Raw genomic sequence first — 21,357 nt, 5'->3', positions numbered from 1 at the left:
TAAAAGAATATTTTTTAAAATTTTAAAAGTGTTAATTTCATCAAAATGGATTTTATGCATAAATAGATGCATAAAATAATATATATTTTTTATTATAAAAGTGTTACTTTCATCAAAATGGATTTTATGCATAAATAGATGCATAAAAGAATATTTTTTATTCAGCCCTTCACCTCCCAAACTTGGAAACACAAACACAACGGAGGCACCACCAGCCACACCGGCTGGAACACTTCTCACACTTCACCACCCACCCACGCCAGGAAGACAGGTCAAAACCACGATAGACAATTGATCATTCAGCAAAAACACACAGTACCATACACACTGTAACAAACTCAGCAATTACACCAAAAACCAGGACTCTAGCCAGGATTTACTGCCAAGGGAATTCACCCTTGCGTGTGACAACCAAGCCTCTGTCTCCCAGTCTCTGTTTCTCTTCAGAGGGTGCCCCACCAGCAACCCTCAGCTTCACTTCCTCTGTAGCCCGGCTACTCTCTGTCCAGCTGCTACCTGCCAAGTGTTGTAGGGGCGAGCCCCACTGTCTCCAGCCCACACATCAGCACCTCTATTGTAGCCAACACACACAAAAAACCAAGGCTCTCTCTCTGGTCAGCATCCACTCTCTGCCTGCAGTCGTTGCCCACACAAAACCAACCACCTCTCTCTCTTCAGAGGGCACCCCACCAGCTAACCCTCAACTCAGCAGCTCTCACTCTCTGTGTGTCGTGACCAGCAGCTTCGCCAACCACAGAGCCTCTGCAGCTTTCCTTGCTCGTCAGCTTCTCTCTCACAAGGCAGCAACCCTTTGTATCTGGCCCATCGACCAGTCCATCTCTTTGCCTGCAGCCAGCCTTCCTCAACTGACCACCAGCAACCCTCGCACCCACCGGCCTCCCTCTCACAAGGCCTCAACTCGCCTCTTCGCGTCTGTAGCTGCACTCCAGAGCCACAGCTCTCGCACTTCACACAGGCGGCTCCCTTACTGCCCTTCCCTCGACAGCTTGCACAGCCACCTTCCTAGCTCTGTCACCGCCGGCTCCTGTACGTCTCCCTCTGCAGAACCTCAGCCAGGCGACTTTTCACAAGGCGGCCCATTCCTACCGTCAACTTGCCTCACACCCCCGAGCCTTCTTTCAACGAGGCGGCTGCCACAACCTGCTCTCCAGGCGTCAACTCCCTCTGTCTCTGCAGCGCCTCCGCAAGGCCATCTTTTCCATCTACAAAGTGGCCCTTATCTCTTCTCGCGTCTCCGCCACCACCACCTTCTCGAACATCTGCTGGCAGCAAAGCAAGGTTTCCACGTGGCCATTCTATAAGCTGGACACTTAGATATATACATTATTATTATTTTAAAGCCTCAACAATGGCCACAATGAATGCTAAAAGGGTTCTTCCTTTCCTTATGCTTCAGGTTAACATGCCGCACCACCGGACCTTCCAAAACAATGCAAGAGCTGCCCACAGCTCATAGTTAGCAGCATCAACTTACCAAACATGATCATTTGCCATCGGTGCCCTGCATTTAGCAACCACCCGCACACCATACTGCTGCAGTAAAAACTTCCAAAACTCCAGCATATCCGCTCCGAAAAAAACAACATGCATATACCAGCTCAGCCTGTACATTTGCCAGGGCATTCAGGGCAAAGCTTATTCGCAAACCTTGCATCCCATATGTACACAGACCCAAAACACTTCTCAGATTTTTGCCTGACATACTTTGCCCAACCCCTAGCTTGCTGAATCATTTATGATCAGTAGAAAGCATATGACCACGTTTCCCTCCATCAATCCTTTGAGCATCATACAATGTAATCAAAACATCTCTATTCCAGGTGATCCAAGAAACACTGTCATCTTCCACAGGCATAGTTTGCCATCCCACATCCCACAACATAACATCAGAACTTCTGGAAACAAAGCCCTTCACATACACACCATCCTGCCTCATCTCAATTCCAAAATCACTGATGTAGCCAACACCGTTATTAGAGAACCAATGAAGCAATTCCTGCTGAGGGTAATAACTAATGAAAGCTTCATCAAGAAAAACCTGCTGTGCCATAGCATTTTCTCGTCCATCAACATGAGAAACATCATCATCAAAGCCAGCCACTATAGGCAAAACAAACTCCCCTTCAAAAGGCACCATTGCCAAGGCATCCACCTCAGTTCCTGTATGCTCATCTTCATCAAGGCCAATAAGAAATTCCTCTATCACAGCATCCATAGTCTCATCCAAAGCATCAACATCATTCATATTCTTCTGGTGTTGCTCCTCCTTCATAGCATCAATTCTGGTCATGGCTTTCTTAACATTAATGCACATCTGATCATCCAACTCCAACTGAGATTCATCATCCTGCAGACTTTCTATATCCCACTCATCCCACACAGGTTCATTATCCAAAGACTCAAAAGCATACTCTTTCACATCACATGCATACCTTTGCTCATGATTCACTTGTACCTCCTCGCATTCTTCCTGTATGGCCTCTTCTTGTTGGGCAACCTCATCACCAAGCACTTCCTCATCAATAACTAGGGCATCCATCACTGCATCCTCCTCACTGGATGAAGTGTCATCTGTTCCCTCACTAGTAATGGTGCTACTGGTCGTATCATCAACACTCGAATCAACTTCACTCTCCCTTTCATCATGAACAGGCTTCTGGTTATCCTTCCTTCTAGCCATGTCCTCCTGTAAATTGTAGCTATCCTGTCTGTAGCTATCCTTCCTTCCAGCCATGTCCTCCTGTAAATTGTAGCTATCCTGCCCAACCCCCAGCGGAAAATCAGTCAATTGAAACTTCCTACAAGATTTCTGCTTCTGCTTGACCTTTACATATCCTCCTTCCTTCACTTTACCTTTCTTCTTGCTAGGCCCTGCAACATCCTTGCTTTCCCTTTCCTGTGGCATCCGTTTTCCCAAAGGCATCACATCAGCTTCTGTCTCCTTTGTCTTCTTAAGGGTGACCACATCTATCACCTTAGTTTTACCCTTCTCCTCATTTGTCAATCCACTGGTCCCTGCTTCACCTTTAATTTCAATTCCATAATCATTTGCCCTATTGGGAATCTAAGAGGGTAAAGGATACATATCACCCCCCATTCGCTGAGGTTTATCACAATCTGTACTTAAATGTCCAAGTTCACCACAATTCCAGCATGTAGGAATAAACCGTCTACCCCTGCCAAAACCACAGCCACTTCCATAGCTTGTCTGACCTTCAACTCCTTCCTGATTATACCCTCTGCCTCGGCCACGTCCACTACCCGTGTTCTCCATCATCTTCAAGCTCAGATTCTTCATACAATCCACCATTTGCCTCATGTCCTGTTTAAGTCTTTCATCAGAAGCTGTAACAGCTGTGGGTGCCACCTTTGTCCCCTGTGGTATAGCATTATTCACTTGAGCTTCTGTTGGTTGCACTCTTTCCAGCACGGTTCTCATCGGTACCGCTTCTACCCTTCTCATTTCAGGCCTCACTACCACCACTGGAACCATCCCCAGCTGGTTCATCTGTTGCAATTTCCAATCCTTTGATTTGGCAATCTCCACTGCATCCTCATAAGACCTGGGCTTCTTTAATTCCACCTTCCAGCGAATGCCTCCCTTCAATCCTGCAATAAAACGATCCTTCTTCATCATGTCCAGGGGTACCTGATCATCTCCCAAAGCCCTGCACAAGGTCTCCCACAACAAAGAGAATTTCTTCACATAATCATAAATCGGTTCCAATTCACCCTGTATCAATCCCTGCACTTCATGCCAAACTTTATCTAGATCCTCAATCTTCTTGAACCTATTCAAAAGAGCAGTCTTCAATCCATCCTCAGTCATTGAAATGCATGGCTCAGCATCCTTTAACGACTCTTCATAAGCTCTGGACCATGCTCTCGCATCTCCCTTCAAACATATATTCAACAGCCGCAAAACGTGTGCCGGCTCATTGATGTGGTTGCTTATGCATGCAACCTCCATCCTTTCCAGAAAATCTGCCACATCTTCATTAGGCCCACCAAAAAACTTTGGATATGACATCATTTTGATCCCCAAGCTTCACTTCAAATCTCAAGAAAAAACAGAACACCTTCCTTCAATCTCTTACTCTGGGGGGCGGCATACACCCTCGTAACAGAAATCCCTGAGCTATCCTCAGTGGGGGCACCAGAAGAATGTGAGGTGAAAAAAAGAAAAAAAGAACCTGCCTCTATAGCCCTTCACCTCCCAAACTTGGAAACACAAACACAACGGAGGCACCACCAGCACCGGCTGCTGGAATACTTCTCACACTTCACCACCCACCCACGCTAAGAAGACAGCTCAAAACCACGATAGACAATTGATCATTCAGCAAAAACACACAGCACCACACACACTGTAACAAACTCAGCAATTATACCAAAAACCAAGACTCTGGCCAGGATTTACTGCCAAGGGAATTCACCCTTGCATATGACAACTAAGCCTGTGTCTCCCGGTCTCTGTTTCTCTTCAGAGGGCGCCCCACCAGCAACCCTCAGCTTCACTTCCTCTGTAGCCCGGCTACTCTCTGTCTAGCTGCTACCTGCCAACAAGTGTCGTAGGCGAGCCCCACTGTCTCCAGCCCACACATCAGCACCTCTACTGTAGCCAACACACACAAAACCAAGGCTCTCTCTCTGGTCAGCATCCACTCTCTGCCTGCACTCGTCGCCCACACAAAACCAGCCACCTCTCTCTCTTCAGAGGGCGCCCCACCAGCTAACCCTCAACTCAACAGCTCTCACTCTCTGTGTGTCGTGACCAGCAACTTCGCCAACCACAGAGCCTCTGCAGCTTTCCTTGCTCGTCAGCTTCTCTCTCACAAGGCAGCAACCCTTTGTATCTGGCCCATCGACCAGTCCATCTCTTTGCCTGCAGAGCCAGCCTTCCTCAACATCTGACCACCAGCAATCCTCGCACCCACCGGCCTCCCTCTCACGAGGCCTCAACTCGCCTCTTCAAGTCTGTAGCTGCACTCCAGAGCCACAGCTCTCGCACTTCACACAGGTGGCTCCCTTACTGCCCTTCCCTCGACAGCTTGCACAGCCACCTTCCTAGCTCTGTCACACCGATGGCTCCTGTACGTCTCCCTCTGCAGAACCTCAGCCAGGCGCCTTTTCACAAGGCGGCCCATTCCTACCGTCAACTCGCCTCACACCCCCAAGCCTTCTTTCAACGAGGCGGCTGCCACAACCTGCTCTCCAGGCGTCAACTCCCTCTGTCTCTGGAGCGCCTCCGCAAGGCCATCTTTTCCATCTACAAAGCGGCCCTTATCTCTTCTCGCGTCTCCGCCACCCACCACCTTCTCGAACATCTGCTGGTAGCAAAGCAAGGTTTCCACGTGGCCATTCTACAAGCTGGCCACTTAGATGTATACATTATTATTATTTTAAAGCCTCAACAATGGCCACAACTAATGCTAAAAGGGCTCTTCCTTTCCTTATGCTTCAGGTTAACACGCCGCGCCGGACCTTCCAAAACAATGGGAGAGCTGCCCACAGCTCATAGTCAGCAGCATCAACTTACCAAACATGATCATTTGCCATCGGTGCCCTGCACCACCTGCACACCATACTGCTGTAATAAAAAACTTCCAAATCTCCAGCATCCGCTCCGAAAAAAACAACACGCATATACCAGCTCACTGCAAAACCATTCAGCCTGTACATTTGCCAGGGCATTCAGGGCAAAGCTTATTCGCAAACCCTGCATCCCATATGTACACAGACCCAAAACACTTCTCAGATTTTTGCCTGACAGTGTCTTAGCCCAAGAAGGAAGGCCGGTGGCTTATACGAATACCAATAGTCTAGCACTTGGTGCTGTCTTAGCCCAAAAAGGAAGACAGATGGCTTATACTTCTCACAAGCTGAAGCAATATGAGGCCAAATATGCCACCCATGATTTGGAACTCTTAGCAATTGTTTATTGCCTCAAGTTATGGAGACATTATTTCTTAGGGTGCAAGTTCCAGCTTGTAACCGACCACAAGAGTCTAAAGTGGGTCTTCACCCAACCTAACCTCAATATGAGGCAGAGAAGATGGGTTGAAATCCTACAAGAATATGACTTTGACATCAAATTCAACCCAGGGAAGGATAATGTGGTAGTAGATGCCCTTATCTACAAAGTCTTTCTTGAGTGCAATTTCTATGCCAAATAATCCCATATTGGTCAAGGTGAAAGAATTCTCATTTCATGATTCTGATTACCAAAGGATGGTGAACTTAGTCAAAGAAGGGGGAACTTCAGAGAAAGATAAAAGTTTAATCAAGGGTTACTTCACCTATGATGGGTGTCTCTACTTCAATCATAGGCTATGTATTCCTAAGGACCCTTCCCTAAAGAATCTAATTCTCCATGAATCTCATGATAGCCCCACCTTGCTACTACGCATGGCACCCAGGCTATGAAAAGACCTTAAATTCTTTAAGGAGGAGCTATCATAGGGAAAGCTTGAAAAATAATGTCCTTTGATACTTGAAGCAATTTCTCTCATGTCAAACGATCAAAGATGAAAGAGTCACGATGCTTGGAAAGCTTCAACCCTAGGATCTTCCTCAAATGAAGTGAGAATACATTATTATGGATTTTGTAACAAGTCTCCCCACCGTACAAGGAGAATATGATTCCATTTTTGTAGTGGTGGACTTGCTCACCAAAGTAGCTCATCTTATACCAACAAAGAAAACCTTCAAAGCTTCTGATGTTGCCTGATTATTCATCAAGGAGGTCTTCAAGCGCCCATCTTTAATAATATATGTCCATTTAATAGATGAATTTATGGTCCTTTTTATAGTGTAAAAATCATCAATTTTAATAATTGAGCTATTTCCACTTGTAATCTTAAAAATTTGAGTCCAAATTTAGAATCTACGCTCAATTTTATCCTATTATAGGATTTTACAACACTCAAAACGGACCCTGGAATAAGCCTCTATGTAAATTTTTAGTTAAAGTACGGTACACTTCCGACTCACTTCTGACTCACTTCTGACTCACTTTTGACCTTCATAAATGCATGTCTAGGTGTTCGAATGATGAACGGATTGCACCCCTATGACTAGGGAAACACCTCGGACAATTTCACTGAAAAACATTTTCGAAGTCGTTGGACATGCCAGCATGCATATCGAGGCCGACACCCCAAAAAAGGGGGTCCATGCCCCCAAAAAGATATCGTAAACACACCCGAGTGCCCATACAACGACTGCGTAGGACCAAAGGCCAGTTGCCCTAACGTATGGTCCCCATGTGACCACTGGCCCCGAAGGTACATGCGTATCTCACCTTTGGCCCATGTACATGCACCACCACTTTCCCCAGACTCATGCAGCCACAGACCGATGTACTTTCACCGTACACTATCCTTTGCACCCTGATTTGCTCTCTCTTTACCCGTACTAGCCCCTATATAAACTCCCAGTGCCCCCTCTATGCCAACCACCGGACACTTGAGCAGAGGCTGTACCCGATAGCCCTCTATAACCCATCTCCAAGTAGGCTGTACCCGATAGCCCTCTATAACCCATCTCCCAACAAGCCCTTTTCAGCCCATCTCCAAGTAGGCTCTGTAGATTTGCTTCCAACAACAGCCAGCCCTTGTCTTGTGGAGGGGGTGTCCTACACTGCCTCATGTAAATAGACTTAAGGGGGAACTCTCTTTCTCTCCCCTCTAGTTCTGTTTCCAACCTTGCCCCTCAGCTTAAGGACACTATACCTTTTGCCCCCCCATATAAAGAGACTTAAGCAAGCACACTTTGGCTCTTATGTTGAGATATCGAGCTCATCTAGTGAGGCGGTGGACACTGATGACCCGCCTAGGGGATAGGCCCTACACTTACACCACTGGCATGGTTGGTGAAATCATAGGTTGTGATATGCGGCCCATGCACATATGTAATGCATCCAAAAACTTTTAGATGAGACAAATTAGGTTTTTTGCCAGTAAACCTCTCCTCTAGAGTTACATCATGTATGGTTGCAGTTGGAGTCCTGTTCATGATGTAAACTACTGTAGAAACAGCCTCAGTCCAATAGCTATGTGGCATATTCTTCTCTTCCATCAATGCTCACGTAATCTTAGCAATGTGCCTGTTTTTCCGCTCAGCAACTCCATTTTGCTACAAAGTGTATCTGCATGTAAACTGTCTCCGAATACCATTCTTCTTTAGAAATTCAGAGAACTCATTGGAGAAGTACTCTCCCCCTCCATCTGACCTTGGGCACTTTACATATTTCCCTGTTTGCTTTTCAACCATAACTCTGAAATTCTGAAAGAGTGAACACCTCACCTTTCTCCTTCATGAAGAATACCCACACTTTCCTTGGGTGGTCATCAACAAATGTCACATAATACCTGCAGCCTCCCATAGACATGGTCTTCGTAGGACCCCATACATCTGAATGCACAATATCTGGTGCATTTCTGCTCACATATCTGTTATGTGGAAATACATGCTTTGTTTGCTTTCCAAATTGGCATGCTTCACATATTCTCTTCATACCTTCCACTGCCAAATGTCTGTGTCTGCAACAATTCCTGAACCATTTGCAAACATCGCAGCACTCACTTCAGGCATGTTTACATTCAACGTAAACATTTTGCCCACTCTGTTGCCTTTTGCAACCAACCTGCACTTGTCTTTAAAGTCTTCAACATAAAAACCATCAGGGTTAAACCGAACCTGCAAACCCTGCTCAATCATCTAGCCAACTGAAACCAGATTCTTTGTTATGTTTGGAACATGAAGTACATCTGCAAGGTACTTCACTTTGCCATCCTGCATAGACAATGGCACATCTCCAACATGGGCAATTGGATGAGCAGTGTCATCCCCTGTTTCCACAAAACCTGGTCTTTCAAGGTTTTTCATCTCCTTGAACCACTCCCCATGACTTGTCATGTGGTTCGAAGCACCTGAATCAACATACCATACATCATCTTTATGTGCTGCTTCAACATTTTTAGACATGGCATTCATGACATGCTGCATAACAAACAACCTTTCATTATCCTCATTGTTTCTGCTCAAGGATGGATAGTTGTTTTACTGCAATTTCCCATTTTGCATGTGAGCCTACTTCTTATAACACTCTGCCTGCACATGTCCAGGCTTACCACAATAAAAGCATCCACGTGTGTCATTATATTGCCTTTGCCAATTTCCACGACCTCTTTGACTCCCCCTGCCTCTGAATTGGCCTCTTCCACCTGCGTGTTGTTGTTTTTGTTGTTGTGAATTCTGGGATTATTACTGGCCATAATTCTGATTACCTGTTCGGCCACCTCCTTGACTGCGTCCACGGCCTCCTCTACCTCGTCCTCTTCCTGAACTTGTGTAGAAGGCCTGTTGCTCTGAAGAACTGTTTTTGTTTTGTGAAGACTGTTGGTCTTCACCCAAGCTCTTCTCTTCTATAATCAGCATAGACACCAAATCTGTAAAATTGGGAATGTTTTCCCGAGTCTGAATAGACGTCTTGAACGCCTTGTATTGTGGCCCGAGACCACGTGGACAGACTTTCACCTTATCATCATCATCTACTGAGACACCAATAGATGCAAGGGATTCCACAATACTCTTTATCTTCAATGCATAATCATTCACAGACATGCTTTTTTTCTCCACAGTATGAAGTTCATTCTTCAACTGTATCTTTCGTGCCTTGGTATTCGTTTCATAGAGTTTTACCAAGGTGTCCCATGCCTCCTTGGTTGGGGGACTTGGCATCCTGTATGTGCCCAATCATGGTGTCCTGTATACTGATAGAGAGCCAATACATAACATTTCTGGCTCCTTGGTTCCAATCCTTGAACTCTTTCACATCTGTATAGCAGTCGGATTGATATCCGATATCTCCGGTGCCTCTTCATGCTCACCTTCTATGTAGTCCCAATAGCCCTTTCCCATCAGGAAATTTGTCAGCCTAAACCTCCAAGCATGGAAGTTGTTCTTATCAAGCTTCTCAGCAACAATATGGGTTATTCCATCATTTGATATCTTGCCAGATACACAAATTTACCAGAAACAGCACTCTGGTTTGTCTTGCACAAACTGTTGTATTTCTTGCAGCGGTACTGTAGTACACTCAAATGTCAGCCCTGGGAGCGGAGAGGCTTCACAGATTCTAAACTATGCTTGGAGTCCTAGAGATAGAGTTGAGCTTGAGGGGGAGTGTTGAGATGTCAAGCTTGAAAACACGAGCTGAAACTCATGATATGCCTACTCTCACACATCTTCTCTACAATGTCAATTTCATTTGGTAATCATAACAATCCATCTAGAGCTTTGAAGAGAACTACATGTCTAAAAATATCACTATTCTTTGTGCAACCATGATAATCAATGCCAAAGCTTTATTCTTAAGAATTGTATTGGCAACACCACTTCATAATGCTTACTAGCTCCTGATTGCCCTCTTTCACACACCTTCTCTATAATATCATTTTTATTTGACAACCACGACAATCCATGAAGAAAGTTTAAAAGAACTTTTTGCTTTTCTTTACGCATCCAGTAATCCATGCTAAATCTTTATTCTCAATGGTACCACCTTATAATGTTTAACCTCTCCTCTCACAAAACATCTCTATAATATCACTTTCATTTAGCCATCATGATAATCTATGGAGACCTTTTAAGAGATCTATATGTTTTTTAAAATAAATTTTCTTACACAAATGTGATCCCCATGCAAAATGTTTATTATTGGGGGTGTTACTAGTGGTACCCATTCACAAGACTTGTTGGACCTCCTCCTAATTACTCTCTCAAAACACCTTCTCTACAATTCCTCCTTGTACACTCAACAAGTTAAATCTCATTGAAGTGGTTAATGCTTCTACCATTGGTTGATTATCACTCTATTGGGACAATCCTTGTTGACTCCACACTTCTAACATGTGCCTCCATAGGGAATGACATTGGGTTTTGGCACTAGATTTGGGGATGGAGTTGGGGTGTGATGACTTTGTAAGGACACTCGACAACATGGGGTAGGCCCTTGTAATGGAAACATTAAAGAGGTGGCCTCTATGGCATGTTATTGAAGTCTCTTGCTCTTTTTTCCACCATGGCTTCAAAACAAGGAGGCATAATCAATGGCCTTTGTGACATGTTATTGAAGTCTCTTACTCTTTGTTACACTATAGCTTCAAAAAAGGAGGCATAATTAATGGCTGGGGGTTATTCTAGATACCCATATGAATCTTATTACTCACACAGAACTCATATCTTTCCTCTTTCATACACTAGGATTCAGTTAGTAAAGTTGTCGTGTACTATTGTACTCATGTAGTTTTGGGAGGGACCGATTATGGTGGTAATATCAAAGGTACAAATTTGGGAGCAATGACCAATTTAGGTGGTAAAATCAGAGGTGGGTATGGCATTGTGGTGGCAATCTTCTAAAAAACACCGGATATTATGTGTTGGTTGAGATGCATTTGAAATGGGTGGTAGGGCTAACGGTTGCTTTGATACCATGAGCATTGGTTATGGTGCTATAAACAAGGACATAAGCACGGATGAGTTGGTAGAAAATCTAATCAACCAAATAGGCTAAGGGCTAGCCCCAAGCAACCTCAAGACCACCCTCAAGCTACCTCAAGATGGACACCCACACTTATTGCCACCAAGAGATATGGTTTGGTGTGCAATTTACGAAACCATGAAAGCATTACTAAGTCCAAGACAATAATAGTTTTGTGGTCATTGCTAGTGCCACAAGAACCATGATACAACCCATTAATTACTATCAAAGAAAAAACAGCATGGTGGACTATAGCACCACAACCAATGCTCCCAATGTCAAAGTAACCATTAGCCCTACCACCCATTTCAAATGCATCTCAACTAGCATATAATATCCAATGTTTTTATTTAAATCCCTTACTGAGAAGACTGCCACCACAATGCCATACCCACCTCCAATTATACCATCTTAACCAGATTACTCCCAAAACGGTACTAGGACTCTTTTTAGTGCTAGTTTGAGATCCTTTAGTCATAGAGGCTTAGGATGATACTTCCCCTATCTCTTAGTTTGAGTGGATGCTCCTATAGCCATAGAGGCTTTGGATGGTGCATCCCCTATCTCTTGGTTTGGGTGGATGACTTCTACATCCCTATCTTGAAGGTTGTTTAATACTAGGTCTATTACCTCATGGCAACACTCATCAAATATATAGGGTCTAGACATTTAGAGATGGTCGTGAAGCCTCTCGCTCTTGAGATCGATCATAAATCTATCAATGAGAGATAAATCATCCAGCCTTTTGTGAGGGTTGCATCTCATATGGAGATCAATGTAATCCGGCATGGTCTCTCGTTCTTCCTTTTGCTTGAGGTTATCGAGTTATGCGATGGGGCTCCATTTGGCTTCATTATAGGTGAGAATCCCACAATAATGAAGGTGTGTCTTGTAAGATTTCATAGTAGCTGGCCTTTTCAAGTGGCTTTAGTGTCCTAAAGCATTGGCTTGCTTTGCCTTCAAGGCAAAGCCTAAATGAATAGATCTTGGTGGGATCATCAAACCTACCCATGGATTTGCAAACTTGATCAAACTTTTCTAGGTGTGCTAAATGGGATCTCCGTTTCCTTCAAATTTGGCCCATCATCCTTGAGATGTGGATTGGCTTTGTTTTGCCCAAATTTGAGCCTCTAGGTGCTATGTTTGTGGTAACCTCCCTTCCCATTTCAAATGTCATCCTAAGCATGTCCACGTGGTTGTGGAATGTAAGGGAATGGTTATGCAAAACTCTGTGTCTTAGGGTTTGGATTTTCTTGCCTCATGGGGTTCAATTATGTGGTTCTCTAATGGAAGTTATCCTATGTTAGCTTGCTCTAAGGCTGCAGGCTTGTAGTGAGCTGAGGACACATATTATGTATTCTTATATAGAACTCTTGCGTTTGAGGTAGTCCCTAGCTTGGTTCTTTACCCTTCCCCATGCGCCATGTTCCTTGTCTAAATGGAGAGGAACTATAACTTGGTTCTGTGGTGAACAAGATAACGTGGTGAACAAGATAACATAACAGGCTCCTACATAATGTGCTTATTGTTGGGTCAAGAAGATTGTGTAATATGGGCTCCTACATAATGTTCTTGTTATTGGGTGTTTTGTGAAATGCTCATCCCTAATGGTACAGTAAAAGAGACATGTCCCCATTACCATAGCTATGGTTATTGGGTTGCTTGGTCATAGCCAATTTGGGGCAAGCCTCGACACCAAAGGTTTGAGACATTATGGTGTTCGTTAACCTAGTTTGATGTGAGAGATGAAACCTTGAGGTTCTCGGTCATGCTCTCGCTCTCCTTCACTAGAGCTTCATTGGTATAGCAAAAGAGACACGTTTAACTATGGTTGTTGGTTTGCTTGGCCAAGCCAATTTAGGACAAGCCTCAGTACCAAAGGTTTGAAACATTTTGGCATCCCCCACTTACATGGTTTGAGCACTTCTTGAAGGAGCAAACATTGAAGTTATTTTTCTAGCTCTTACTCATCCTTTGTTGAGCTCTACCCAAATATAGGGCGGTTTGATGTCCTTTTCACATGAAGTTAATGGCATTGTTGACTAAGCCAACTAGTCAATTTTTGGCTCGGAGGACCATGGTGGTGATTCTCGTTTACCAGGGGTTCCATTGTTTCTCTGCTCACATTTGAATTTAATTAGCTCATTTGTCTTACTTTCTTAATAGTGGAGCATTGTATTAAGTGCTGGTCATTTAGTAGGTCCGAAGACTGGGTGAATTTTAGGAGGTACAGTTTGATGCACTACAACAATTTATTAGATTATCATTTTTAATTATTATTTCAGATTGATTTCCAATAGGGTTTCACCATCTAAATCGATCTTTACATCTTCCTAAAGCAAGTTTGAAAATGAATTTATACACATTTGTTATGCTCAAGCTATACTTTATTTTTTTAAGTTTGTGTTCTTTTTTTGGTTTTTTAAAACTTTTTTTGTTAGGTAGGCTCACGTCTATGGCTCATGCTTTTAGACTCACATTTGGTTATGTCTTTTTCATATGAAATAGGCTAGACTCGCGTCTGGTAAGCTCATGTCTTATTAGAGTGGAGATCAAAGCAGTAACTCACACATAGATGTAGCAAGCAAGAGAGATAGATGGAAGCACAACACTCAAAGTAGATTGATGAGAATGAGTAAAGTACAAGTGAAGTGACATGATAAGGTCACTTAACACACTCATAAGAGTACATTATACACTTGGGGAAAAAAACCTCCTAAAGAGGAAAAGCTTTCCCCGACCCATTATTAGCATGTATCCACATATCACTATCATATAAAGGCTAAAAATCCCCCCTGTAGTGATGATGTGAACATGCATAAGAATCATGCAGCTGACCAATCCCCAAATGGTAATAAGCCCAAAGATTTGGGAAAAGCTTCATACTTCTCTCTTGAGAGAGTCTTTATGAACATATCTACCATGCATTATCATGTGTAGAGACTTATGTCAGGCTAATATCTCTTATAATGAACCTCTTCTTAACATAATGATAATGCACCTTAATGTGCTTTATGCAAGCATGAAACATTGGGCTCTTTGTAATGGTGGCTGATGCACTCTGGCTACTATTAGTGAAGATGGAGATGGGGGACCGCTATCCAACACCAAGATCTACCAAAGGTGTTGATCCATACACACTCCACAATCATTGTAAAATATGCCTTCCTTTCCAAAAAAAGGCATTGAGCCATACACGCTCCACAAACATTGTAAAAGTTGCATTACTTAGCGTCACAACCACTATTGAGCCATGATATATATGAATCACCAAGATGAAAGTAAAAGCCATGATATATACGAATCACCAAGATGAAAGTAAAAGGCACTAGTTTCATAGCATCCAACCTAATCAGATCACTGAAAGCATGAAATTGAATATCACCCACTTGGCATAGAATAGGACAATGCTTAGAGTGCCTTGTAAGTATCTAAATACTCACTTGGCACCTTACCAATCATGCCTACTTTTGAGAGTATGCATAAACTTGCTCAATGGACTATTGCAAAAACCATTTACAACCAAGTATGTGTTTATCTTCTCATACCATGCTCTAGGAGCTTGCTTAAGGTCATATAAAGCTTTTCTTAACCTGTATCTTTAGACTCCTCTCCTTTCTCAATGAAACGATGAGGTTGCTGCCCTTAGTAATACGATGGATTGTGTGGTGGGACTGGCATTCTACTCGAGGCTCCCCTGGGCATCCTTGTCATCATCCGAGTTGGCCTCATCTCTCGGGAGAATGGCATGTGGCTTACATTGGTCTGTGAGGATTAGACAGAGCTGGTCCATGAGGAGGCTATCCCATTGAGCGGCCAAATCTTCTTGCAAAGTGTCAAATAGCTTGGCCAGTGTCTCTATGTCTATCTGTATGGTAAGCCAGTGTTGAATAGCTTAGCTAATGTCTCCATATCTATCTATATGGTGCTGGAGGAGAGATCGGTGTGGGATTTGAGTTAAGCCTTGAGGAAGCTCACCCGATTTTGATCTTTAAGTGATTTGTCTTTGACAGAGCCCATGAAGTCCGTAAAGAGGGTGGCTGCTTTTTCTTCTTTCTCTTTTGCATCCGCCACTTGCATGGTGGAGTTTTGGGTTCTCTTATTGAAGCCTTGTGATCGTTTCTTCTAGCCGGAATGGCCAAGCCTCCGCTTGCCTTGTCGTGAATGGATCCTCTCCCTCGAAGCAGTGCACGAGGTACTCCACATAACGTTCGGCTGTTGGGAGGTTGATTGGCTAGGGTGGCTTGGAGAGACCCGCCGGGCTGGAGAGGACCACCGATTGGGTCAGAGCTATTTGACCCAATTGATGTGTTGCAGCCCTCTTTGTGGCCCGAAACTCTGTTAGCACCCGCTACTTCTTTTCCTTAGAGGAGAGAGAGGCTAATACAAGCTTTTGCTTGACCTGTGAGGTCATGGCCATGGAGGAGCTAGTTCTCCCCTTTTCAAAGGTCTAGCTAACCGTTGGCTAATACAAGGAGGCTAATACAAGCTTTCGCTTGTCCTGTGAGGTCATGGCCATGGAGGAGCCAGTTCTCCCCTTTTCGGAGGTCTGGCTGACCATTGGCTACCTGTGTTGGGTTTGGTGCTGTTTATTGGTCCTATTTGCTGTTGTGCTTAGGCAAGTTGCACCTTTGCCTTGTTAGGCAGATTCACCTCCGGCCTGCTTATTGGTCCTATTTGCTATTGTGCTTAGGCAGGTTGCACCTTTGCCTTGTTAGGCAGATTCACCTCCGGCCTGTTCGTCGTCGAGAACGGAAAGAGGATTGTCAACAATTGCCCCGCCTTGGTGTGGGTGTTGCCTTTTGCCAGGCAGCCACTTTCTTTCTACAGCTTCGTGAAGCATAGGGATTCCTAGTTGACATTCTCACCCTTTTCTGCCTTCCGTATCTACCCCATGGCTATTGCATATATGTGTTGGGTCTTATTTTGTAACCACAACATCTCCAGAAACATCTTGTAGAGCAGGTTATCTTTGTAGCACTGTGGTGGTTTGACACCTTGTGTTCTTCATTGACCCTTTCCCCGAAGTACAAGACCATTAACTCGTGCCTTGCCGTGGCAATTTTTGTGAGGCCTTCTAGGGGCTGTGAGTTGCGTCTCCACCTCCTATAGTGTGATGGTGTTGCTTCCTCCATAGCAGCCTTACGAGCTCTTCGACGGTTAGGTGCATCGGGATTGTATGCCACAGCATGTTCATCATGAAGTCTGCTAGTCTAGTGTTCTCTAGCCATGCCTATAAACCTTCAACATTTGTTGCTATGTTCGTGAAGGGGTTGAACATCACCATGGTGCCTACGCCTGTGATGTGTTGATGGAGAGTGTAGAGTGTTGTGCTAGGAGAATAGAATACAACAAGCGTGGTTATAGGAGTAGTTGTGATGGGTTTGAAGCTTAGGGTAGATTGAAAAAGGCTAGGACGGGGTGCAAGGCATTTTTTGCATGCAAGAAGGTAGAAGACAATGAGAAATTAATGGCATTCATAAAAGAATCTAAAAATAGTTTTCATGCGCTGTGCTGTGCATGATTGCCACACCACCCTCAAGTTAGCATGATTAAGGAGTATACAAAAATTAAAAATTTCATACGAATGGGCCATGATGATCTCTTAAAGTGCGTCCTCATTAATTTGCTTGACTTCTAGGTAGTGGATAGTTAGCGCCACCTTATTAATAAAAGGATTTGGTGGCATCGGCCCATCGTACAATCGCAGGCCGTTCACTAGCTTCTGGAACTGCTCCCCTGTGAGTGTTTCGAGTAGGAAGGTTCCATCATAGAACTTTTCTACTATCGAGAATGGTCCACTACATCTGAGCTTCAATTTCCCCGAATGGAGACCCATCCGTGGTGATTGGAACAAGAGGACCATCATAGAACTTTTCTACCATCGAGAATGGTCCACTACATCTGAGCTTCAATTTCCCCGGATGGAGACCCATCCGTGATTGGAACAAGAGGACCGGGTCTTCCTCTTCAAACAGCCGAAACCTGGAGTGTCAGTCCTCTTCAAACAGCCGAAACCTGGAGTGTCAGTCCACCCACTTCTTCCTCCTCTTTTGGATCACTATGGTAACAAAGAAACTAGTAAATCTATCCTCATCCAATTGCATGAGCTGATCCAGGCATTGCTGTAGGGATTCCTTCATACTCAGTTTTTCTGCGATGCAATCCAATAGCATGAGTTGATCTAGGCATTGCTGTAGAGATTCCTTCGTACTTAGTTTTTCTGCGATGGTGATCCAGAGATTGGGCACCAGGAACTCCATTGGGCACCAATACTTTAGTGCCATATACTAGTTTGAATGGAGTCATCTCTATAGAGACCTTATAAGCAGTTCGGAATGCCCATAATGCTGAATACAACTTTTTAACCCAATCCGTGTAATTTTCATTCACCAGCTTCTTGAGGATCCATTGTTGCAGGATTTTGTTTGTGGACTCTACTTGACCACTGGCTTGTGGATAATAGACGATGGAATTCTTATGGATAATCAAGTGCACGGTAAAACCAATTGGCAGATGATGTCATTCATAAAATGTTGGCCCTAATCATCACTAACCAGCTCAATTGGCGAACATCCAAACCCTAACCAATTGGCAGATGATGTCATTCATAAAATGTTGGCCCTAATCCAAACACTAACCAATTGGCAGATGATGTCATTCATAAAATGTTGGCCCTAATCATCACTAACCAGCTCAATTGGCAAACATCCAATTGGCAGATGATGTCATTCATAAAATGTTGGCCCTAACCAGCTCAATTGGCGAACATCCAAACCTATGATGATCATCTTATAGTGGAACTTAGCGGTGGACTTAGTTGTATTGTCCTCCTTAAGAGCTCTTGCTTCCACCCACTTGGTACAGTAGTCTGGGGCCACCAGAATGTACCGATTACCCTGGTAAAGCGGGATGGCGGCTTGAACGGACCCACAAAATCGAGTCCCCATTTCTAGAACGGTTTCGATGAAAGGATTGTATTGTGAAGCATCTGATCTTTGTCAGTTGGCTGACCAAGCCTTTGGCACACGTCACATTGCTTGGCCAATCTATAGGCATTTTCTAGTACCGCCGACCACCAAAGATCGGCTTGGAGTACCTTCCTCCTAGTCACCTCCCTTGCAAACGCCCCCACTGATCCCCTAAAGGGCTTCCCAAACCAGAGACTAATCCCATCATGGTTGCCAAAGTGTTATCGGGTGACCGCTCCTACCTAATAACCTACTGAGTTTTCTCTGGCTATGCACGTAGCATACACTAGTGTAACACCAACAAAACCATAGAAAAGAGCAGAAGACAAAGCATAAACTGAATCACAAGAAATGAATCCGCACTTATGTATTACCAAATGAAAAAAAGAAGAGATTGATATACAAAGTAGACACTTGATTGATCAGATTGGCCAACAATAAACATTGTTATGATTTTCATTGCAAGTTTATACTGCTCAAGGTGCAGTTACAAAAAGAGAAGTTCATGTGCTCTAAGCAATGGCTGTGTTACATCCATGGTGGCTAAGGCGAGTTTGTTACAGTGCCCGACTGCCCCACAACTGTGGTGTTCTAACTTGTCCGGCTGTTTTGGCCCCAATATTGATTTTGAGCTGATATGGGCTGATTTGCAACACCTTTTTTACCATTCATTTCTCCACATATAGTTACCCAGCATTGTACAAAGGTAGGAGTGTATCAAAGATGTCCCTAGTGAGTGTATATTTTGCTATTTTTTGCATAAAAGCATGGGTTGAATTGTGCCTCAATGCTAATAATAGCATTCCAAAGCCTTTTATTGACCAATACATGGCGCACCATAGACCACAATAGGTAGTGGTCTTGTCAAGATTATCCCTAACAAAAAATATACCAAACACACCACTGCCTACCATTTCAGCCATAAACAACTAATCTCTGACACATAATGCAAATATCCTAACTACTTATAGGTATTGCCAATGTCCATTGAATGCAACCAATCACACTGATGACAATGGAAACCTGCAAAGTTTATGAAAAATTACAGAGTGTAGACTGTGGAAATGATACTTAGCAGGAATGTATAAATTAATAATAATGTTGACAATGCTGTTGAAGCTATTGAAAGGTGAGCTCGAAGATGCGATATCAAAGATAATGACGTCCCTATCTGTGCACTAAATGTTGCTACTGTGTAGAATACCCAAAATTGAACAAAAATAGCTTGAGCTGACACTCCCTCGAGATGTCCTCAGAAACTTTACAGCATGTGAATGAGCCCTAAAACACGTAAAACTTTACAGCATGTGAATGAGCCCTAAAACACGTAAAAATAGTTAAATTGTTAACGAGTTAACAACACACTATAGGGTATACCTTCTCAGCCTAAGAGGATAACTCAATATGAGACAATCCAAAGAGCAACTCAAGGCAAAGATGACAAGGGGGTGAGAGCCATGAGAACCTGCTCTAATACCAATTGTTGGAGTGGAGATCAAAGTAGCAACTCACACATGGCTGGTATAATATACCTACCTCATGACTCACTTCTCCAAGTTCACATGTAGATTCATGCCGTTTAACTCATGTCTCACTTGTGTAGACTCACTTCTTGGAGAGGAGATCAAAGTAGCAACTCACACATGGCTGGTATAATATACCTACCTCACGACTCACTTCTCCAAGTTCACATGTAGATTCATGCCGTTTAACTCATGTCTCACTTGTGTAGACTCACAACTTACGTCCCTAGGCCCACGGCTCACATCTCCAGATGGCTAGACTCACGTTTATTTTTTTGCGAGACTATGGGCTCACGTCTCCTCCCAACCTAAGGAATGGTTTGGCCTAGTTTTTGTGGGACTATGGGCTCACATCTCCCAACCTGAGAGATGGTTTAGCCTAGTATTTTGAGTTTTTTTGGATTCTTTAGACTTGATAGGGGGTTAGTTAAGGTTCATAATCCTAATTAATGGTGATTACACAAACAATTACGAGTTTTTCAATTGTTTTTGGTTGATTTACATGCTTTTAAGCTATTGATTCCAATAATGCATGAAAAAATATGAAATACATTAATAAAAATCAACTTTCCCACTCTATCTAGACACTAAATGGAGCTCAAAGATTATGTTTTTGGAGTGTATTACACTTCTAATCATGATTGCTAAGCTATTTTTTAGATCAATGCAACAAAATCAATAGGCTTCAAAATCATACAAATCACCAAAGTTTTCCCCTTCTAAGTATGAAAATAGAATGCCCTTATGCAAACACACTATGAAGCAACAAAAAGAACACATCTAGTGTGACCTCCTAATTAACACTGGGCAAGGTTAGGTGAGCCTAATAGCTTGAAATGGATGGAAGAATGAAGCGAAGTCCTTGGCTAGTTCCCGTTGAGATGGTGCCAAATATGTTCAAGTCAAGTGCTTAGCTTAGCCTTGTCGAATTAAATGTCATTTGTTCTTGAGCAGCCGAATGCAACTTAGAAAACACATGCTAAATCAAAGCATCCCTAATCATCAAAATTTAATCTCTCTCCATCTCTAATTATATTTCTAATCTATTTTCTAAGTTGATCTTAGATCATGGTTTCATGTTTTTTCTAAAGTAAAATATCAAAGTTGTTTGGCAACCATGATAATTCATGCTAAATTAGAGCATCCTTAGGGAGTTTTGATCTCAGAGCCAAATATCTCCCCATCTTTGATCTTGTTGTCTGGCACTTATCTTGCCTTAGCTTCGTGTTATGTCATTGGAAACTTTACAATGTGTTGCTCTAGGTTAATGTAGCCCATTATCACCACGAGAAGACTC

The sequence above is a fragment of the Cibotium barometz genome, chromosome 2 (assembly GCF_041138505.1).
Source record: "Cibotium barometz isolate CiBa-2024 chromosome 2, ASM4113850v1, whole genome shotgun sequence".
Lineage (NCBI taxonomy): Eukaryota > Viridiplantae > Streptophyta > Polypodiopsida > Cyatheales > Cibotiaceae > Cibotium > Cibotium barometz.
The sequence above is the reverse complement of the archived record's forward strand: the minus strand, read 5'-3'. Positions refer to the sequence as shown.